Below are 8,189 nucleotides of genomic sequence, written 5' to 3'. Positions count from 1 at the left end.
GAACCCCTTTCGTTTCACGCGAAAAGGTTTCCGGTAGCCCTAGCTGCATCATTTTTAAGATCTGGAGGTATACAATGTTTATTTGCAGTTTACTGTTATTTTCTCTCTGTTTATTTCGGTTTCAGTTTATTTAGCTTTTTTTTTACCGGATCTATACCTTTCATTTCTGCATATGCTCTTTGCCCTGCGACTCTGTGTGATCTGGGAAAATCAGAAATAGAAAGGAAGGATTTTTCTCATGCGTATGCTCTTTTCCCTGCGCCTTAGGGTGATCTCGGAAAATCAGAAACATTGAAGAAAATATTTAGTTTCCAGCCAAAGATAACTTTGAGCCGCAAGGTTCATTTTTGAAAATATTTAGTTTTTCGGCTAAAGCTAACTTCGAGCCGTAAGGTTCGTTTTCTTGGGTTTTGTGTTTTTTTGTTTTGTAGGGAAAAAGAGCCTTCTCAAAGCAAGCACGCAACCCAAAGCATCAACTCTCTCTCTCTCTCTCTCTCTCTCTCTCTCTCTCTCTCATTTTTTGTATAGCTCAATTGGTTCAAAGCTATTCTAAGAGAGTAGAGGTCTTGGGTTCAAGTCTCCATTTTGTGGGGGCGGACTTTTTCATTTCCGCACATTCCCGCACCTCGTCGACAACTTCAACAAAATTTTTTGTATAGCTCAATTGGTTCAAAGCTATTCTAAGAGAGTAGAGGTCTTGGGTTCAAGTCTCCATTTTGTGGGGGCGGACTTTTTCATTTCCGCACATTCCCACACCTTGTCGGCAAACTTTTTTTCAAAAATCCATAACTTCTTCATCCGGAAGCCGTTTTCAGAGTCGTTTTTTTAAACCAGCCTAATTTTTCGAGATCTATCCATTGGAACACTTAGTTTCAACATCTTTAGCTTCAGTTTCCATTGAAATGGAAAGTTAATACCAAGTTACCCTTGACAGCACCAACTACTTCCAATGGTTGGCCTACATTGAGGATTTACTTAGAAGTAAAGGTCTCTACAGAATAGCCTCAGGCCAAGAAAAGAAACCGAAGGATGAAGATAAGGCTGCTAAATGGGAAAATAGGCAAGATCAAGCACGTGGATTGATAGGGATGTCTATTTCTCCAGATCTTAGATTCCATATTGCAGAACTTGATACTCCTGATGAAGCAATGAAACAAATCAATAAAGTTTTTGGGATTAAAAATGAACTTAGAGCCCATCAACTTGAAAATGAGTTGCTTACATTGGACCCTAATAATTTTCATTGCATTGAAGATTTCTTGTCCAAGTTCAAGACCCTTAGATATCTCTTGGAAGGTGTTAAAGTTAAGAAAGAAGATAGTAACCTTATCTATTCCATTCTTACAAAGTTGGGACCAGCCTACTCTGTGTTTGTTTCCACCTTCCATTCTACAAGAGAAGCCTTCATTTCTCAAGGAACAGACTACAAGTCCCCTTCCTTTGACTCTTTTTGTGATTCTTTAATAAGAGAACAAGAAAAACTCTTATACCTTGGTCTTCTTAATCTTGGAAACTCTTCCAAGAAAGCATTAGCCGCCCAGCAGCAACCAAATTCAAAGAATCCTAAGAAGTCATATCCTAAAAAGAATGGTCCTAAACCAAACAAGGGTCCTAAGCAATTTCAGCCCCAAAATGAAAAATCATTTCAACAAAATGATAAGACAAATAAAAACAAAGGGAAGAAGACTGATAGACATTGCAATTTTTGTAATCGAGATGGCCACTTAGAATCAAAATGCTTTAAGAAGATGGAAGCCTTGGAAGCAGCAATGAAGAAGCATAACGTCCATTTGGGGCAATCTTCAACTTCAACTTCATCTTCAGGAATGACACTTTCTGCATGTGGTTGTCAAGCATCTCGGTCTGGCTATGCATTAAATGTATCTTCTTCTTCTCATTCTCATGAATGGCTCATTGATTCTGGAGCTTCTTATCACATGGCCAAAAACAAAGCCATGTTTTCTTCTTTAAATGATTGTAACACCAAAAATATATATGTTGGTGATGATAGATCTATTAATGTTGTAGGGACTGGAATTGTTCATCTAGACAATGGTCAGTTTAATGATGTATTATGTGTTCCAACCTTATCCTGCAACATTCTATCTGTATATCAGATAACTCATTTAGGTGAAGGTAAAATCGTTGAATTTTCACCTCATGATGTTGTAATCAAGGACTTAAGAGATCCTAAACAGATTTTGGCTACTGGCATTGCTGATGATTCTACAAGGTTATATAAGTTTCACAACTTGGGTCATCAAATCTTCCCTCAGTATTTGTTGCTCATAACAATGAAGTGAGAAAACTTTGGCATGAGCGATTTGGTCACTTAAACTATCGCTCCCTTCAGCATCTATGTAAAGAAAATATGGTGACAGGTCTTCCTATGGTATCTTGCAGAGATGGTGTTTGTTCCGGATGTGTACTCGGAAAACATCATCGGGACAGTTTTGAAAAACGTGCCTCTTGGCACGCCTTAGCCCCTTTACAGCTTGTGCATAGTGATTTATGTGGTCCACTTCCAGTTGTGTCATTCTCTGGCTGCAATTATTTCTTAACTTTCATTGATGATTTCTCCAGACGCACTTGGGTATACTTCTTAAAACTCAAGAGTGAAGTATTTAGCACTTTTTTGGCCTTCAAGGCCTTTGTTGAAAAACAATCTGGACATCAAATTCTTAAGTTAAGATCTAATAATGGCAGAGAATATGTTAAAAACACATTCATCAACTATTGCACTGAGAATGGACTTCAAATGCAACATACTGTTCCATATACTCCACAACAAAATGGTGTAGCTGAAAGGAAGAATCACACCTTAAAGGAAATGGCTAATTGTATGCTACAATCTAAAGGACTTGGTCTTAGTTTTTGGGCAGAAGCAATTAACTGTGCAAATTACATAATAAATCACACTCCTACTAAGGCTTTAAATAATATCACTCCAGAAGAAGCATGGAGCTCAATCAAACCAGATGTAAGTCACTTTCGTGTTTTTGGAAGTGAAGCGTGGGCCCATATTCCAGATGAAAAGCATAAAGCTTTAGAACCTAAGAGTGAAAAATGTACTTTTGTTGGATATTCTGAAGATGTCAAAGGCTATAGACTTATTCCATTTAAGTCCAAAAATGTTATCATTAGAAGAGGTAAAATTTGATGAAAATATATCGGCCTGTGAGCCTAGTCCGGCGGATGTGCCACCTCTCTCTATCTCTTCTACCTTTGAAAACATTTCTTCTTCAGATGATGAAAGTGAGGATGAAAATCCTCCCCCACCATCTCAGGATCTTCCTTCAGCTCCTGAGCTTCCAAAATGGGTTCGTGCTACTCGAGATGCAGCAGGTGATCTTGCCGGTGATCCTACAGATCAGCGACGCACACGTTCTCAGTTCGAGAGAGCCTCTTCTTTACTGGCTCAAGCTCCAGTGAATTATGATCCTGACACCTTTGCAGAAGCTTCAGGCCATCCAGATTGGGAAGCAGCTATGAATGAAGAATATCATTCATTATTGGCAAATGATACATGGGATCTTGTTCCTCTACCAAAGGGACGAAAACTTGTTAGATGCAAATGGGTTTACAGAACCAAGTATGGACCAGATGGGAAAGTTGATAAACATAAAGCTCGTCTTGTTGCTAAAGGTTTTTCACAGGTTGAAGGCATTGACTACACTGAAACCTTCTCCCCTGTTGCCAAAATGAACTCTATCCGCCTTGTTCTTTCCCTTGCTGCCTCTTTCAAATGGGAAGTCCATCAGATGGATGTTAAATCTGCCTTCTTGCATGGGGACTTGCATGAAGAAATCTATATGGAACAACCCATTGGCTTCATACAAACAGAATCCAGCCTTGTATGTCGCCTTAAGAAATCCCTTTATGGTCTCAAGCAAGCTCCTCGGGCTTGGTATGCCAAAATGGATAACTTTCTTTTAGAATCTGGCTTTTCTAGGTGTCATTCTGACAATACTGTCTACACCAAGAAAGTGGGCAACTCTCTTATCATCCTTGTTCTTTATGTTGATGATCTTATCCTTACTGGTAGTGATCCAAACCTTATAAACCATGTGAAGTCTAGCCTTAAAAGGAAATTTGAAATGACAGACTTAGGACACTTACACTATTTCCTCGGTCTTCAAGTCTTGCAATCCAAGGAGGGTATTTCTCTTTCCCAGCCCAAGTATGCCTGTGATATTCTACGCCATTTTCACATGGAAGACTGTAAGCTAGCCCCTTCTCCCTTTCAGTCTGGAGTCAAACTTTCAGTCACTTGTACTTCTCCTGAAGTTGATGCTACCTTATACCGTCAACTTGTAGGAAAACTTTTGTATCTAACCCATACTCGTCCTGACCTTTCCTTTGTTGTTGGCCTTGTTGCTCGGTTCATGCAAAACCCCCGTGAAATTCATTGGAAAGCAGCTAAAAGAATACTTCATTATGTTTGAGGTACAGTTCAGTTTGGGATTCATTACAGTGCCGAAGCATCTCCTCTATTGGTTGGTTTCACTGATTCCGATTGGGCTGGTGACCCTGATGATCGGAAGTCTACTGCCGGTTATGTGTTCACTCTTGGTTCAGGACCTATTACATGGGCTTGCAAGAAACAAGGTGCCATTTCTCTTTCATCAGCAGAAGCAGAGTATCGTGGTGCCGTAGAAGCTAGTAAGGAAGCCTTGTGGCTTCGTCAGATCCTGTCAGAGTTTGGCTTTGAGCAGCAACATCCGACTACACTTTGGTGTGATAATCAAAGTGCCATTCAGCTATGCAAAGATCCAGTCCAACATCAGCGCAACAAACACATTGAATTGCACATGCACTTCATCAGAAAGCTCATTCACGACCATGTTCTTGAAGTGCAATATTGTTCAACAGATGATCAAGTTGCAGACATCTTCACAAAGGCTCTCACAGAGGCAAAGTTCACTAAACTTCGATTTATGGTTGGAGTTCAGGAAGTTGTCACTAAGGGGGGATAGGCTCTAGTGCCTCCTTCCTTCTCCTATTGTGTCATATTTGTAAATCCTTCAATCCTATCCCAAGTTGTTCTTAAGGGGGGATGTTAGGATATTCCGACACATAGGAAATAGTTAAGTACAACTTGGTCTAGTATAGAGTTAGGTAAAGTGTGTTTCTTTACCGTTGTACATTTTGTAGCTTACAATCCGATGGTCACGATATGTAGTGATCCGAGGGTTCATTTTCTCCTCGGTATTACCGACACTTGATTCGTGGCTTGACACCCGATTGGTCCATGATTTCTATTTAAAGCGCATGGAGGGTCATTTGTAGGGTAATCCGTGCATGAGAGAAACATATGTAAATTTTCATTCTTTTATTAATAAATTGCCTGAAGTGGCTGCGTTGGCTCAGGCCGTGGACTGTTTACCTCTTTGAGGGTTTTAACCACGTCAAAAATACTGGTGTATTGATCTATGATCTGGTTGTGAGCGGTGTCCTTTGGTGTTCTGTCTGAGGAACTGTTACACTAAAAAATGTCACCATGGCTATTTACAGTTAGTATGGCCCTATCAACAGTCATGCTATCCTCCTGGGCAAGTCTTATGCCTCTGCTCTCCATGTCAAACTCCAAAAAGAGAGAAAGTCTTTATAAATGTATTTATCTCTGGGTACGCAGGTTCTCTTAACCTTACCTGCGGGTACACACCCAATGTTCACAAAAGCTGCGTACTTGTACGCTCTGTATGTAAAGGGGCAGGTGCGTCCCCCTCACAAGCTTCTAAATGGGAGTCCTAATTCCAGCAGCATCTACCCTTAGAAATGTTTAGCTTCCAACCTCTCCTCCTTCTGGCCCAATGCCTGTATTTACTGTTGATAGGGCCATACTAACTGTAAATAGCCATGGTGACATTTTTTAGTGTAACAGGAACTTACCCTGTAAATTCCTACATAGACAGGCTGCTCACTTCCAGGATTACATAGTGCAACTGAGCTGGAGGAAAACCTCAGGTAGTGTGTAGTCCTGGATGACAGAGAAGGGTGGCTCAGTCGGGTTCCGGTTGAAGGGGATTTTTCCTCTCGAGCACATTTTCAGGAAAAAGGCTAAGTGTCGAAAGCAATTGAATTTGTATAGACTGACATTGTGATCACACACTTTGCATATTTGACAATGAGAAAACATAGACCAACATGCAATCAGTAAAACTGTCTTGGAGTTAAGATTGACAAGCACGACAATTGTGATAGACCTTTGGACGACCATGATGACACTTTCATGACTGTTCTTACAACTTTGTGTGTGATTATGACCGATGTTCACAGAGCGAAGATGCCTCATACACACAAAGGAAAACATTCAAAATCACCATAAAAACATTGCAAGCATGACAAATCAATTCATATGCCGATAGACGACCGTTGATAAAAAATGAATAAAGGTGAAATGACTTTACAAGAGCTCACGGGGCAAGCCCGAGCGTTTGCAACCATAAAGGGAAAACCAAGGAAGGCTATGAAATTTGGATGCAGGCCAAAATTTTGGAGGGTATTGCAGCTGCTACAACACCATCTGAACTCGAGATCTACCAAGTGTTGAGAGGGATCAAATCTCCTGAGATACAAACCTCTTTTAAAGTGAAAATATATTTGATCCCTATCGGTGTTTGGTAGATCCAGAGTTAAGATGGATCTAGGTTGGTATATTTATCAATGGTAGATACAAATGAAGCCTTCAACTATGTCAACCACATTAGTATTTTGAATGTGGTTGTGCTAGTTTTATTTATATGTAGTTGTATTTTAATTTAAATAGATTCCACAAATTATATTATAAATTTGAATAATTTTAAAAGTTATATCTTTTTCATATTTGATTTTTAGGAATATTGAAATAAATCAAAACACATTTTAAAATTTTATTTTATTATCAATATTATTGGACATTTAATTTAAATTTTAAGAGTTAAGTTTATCTTATTATTAAAATCATTTAAAATTTAATTTGAATTTGAAAAGTTAAAAGAGAATTATATTATTCAAAGTGATAGAAATTTCAATGAAAGCACAAACTTATTAATATGTTATTTGAATTTGGATAACTATTCTATGGCTAAACACCATGATTACGTGTAACACACCTAAGTTTTTTTTCATTTGGGGATACACCATTCATTTATTAATAACATATGATTTGATCTAAGGTCTTATTTTAGATGTATATTAATTTTTAGACTCACTATTTCTTAATATATGATTGCTTATCTCGTCGAAGGAGTTGAGCTCAAGTAGTGGAGGTACATATTATGTTTCTGGCTTATATCACTGATTTATTATGAGTCATGATTTTTAGTTTTTTTAATTTAGTTGTGTTTATTTGTTCATGGATTTGACATGAGCTCATGGTTTTACCTCACAGTTTGAGTTAACACATGATATTGAATCATTATATTGAGGAGAATATTTAATTATACAAGGAGTGAGCTTCCTCATTTCCATTTATTGGAGATATTGAGAGTTTTTCCCATTAAATTATGTTGTGTTTCCATTATTTTTTCTAATTTTCATTCAAGATATTGCAAGGCTTGGTATGTTGTGTGTGGAGCATGATTGTTCAAAGGTCTTTGTTTCAACCGGATGTATACCCCAGGAAGTCTTGTACACCCTTCCACGCCGGGGGGTGCGGGGGGGACTTGTCCCCCCTGCGGGGGTCCAAGGGGGGTGCGGGGGGGCCGATCCCCCCCGGCTAGGGGGTCCGGGGGCCAGCGGTCCCCTGGCGGGGGCTCAAGGGCAGCGCCCCCGAAGCTAAAAAAAAATGTAAAATTGCCTTGTAAAAGTATAGTAATTTCTAGTCAATCTGGGCCGTTCATTAGGCAAATGATCTGACGGTAGAACTTATGTTTAGTTTAGAGTTTTTTTCCCTAGAAGGCAACCCCTCTCTTTGTATGAGGGTATTGTATTGGAGGCTGAGATATAGATGTGTATTCTGTGAGTGAGAAACAGAGAGGTGAGATTGTGAGAGAAAACAGAGGATATTACAACGGATTTGCTGTAGGTTGTGTCTCTTCATTTTGCTGGATAATAGAAAGGAAGGACTGGCTGTTCGAGGTGGACGTAGCCCAAATTGGGTGAACCACGTATATCTGTGTCTCTCTTGTTCTGTGCATTTTCTGTGTTTATATTTCTGCAATATTTTATGTGTTCCATTGCTCCGTAATATATAATTTTCTAACATG

Source organism: Pinus tabuliformis, chromosome 7, assembly GCF_031772625.1.
Source record: "Pinus tabuliformis cultivar Carrire ecotype Pingquan chromosome 7, CPIR1, whole genome shotgun sequence".
In the NCBI taxonomy this organism is placed as follows: Eukaryota; Viridiplantae; Streptophyta; class Pinopsida; order Pinales; family Pinaceae; genus Pinus; species Pinus tabuliformis.
This window is presented reverse-complemented; position numbering follows the sequence as displayed.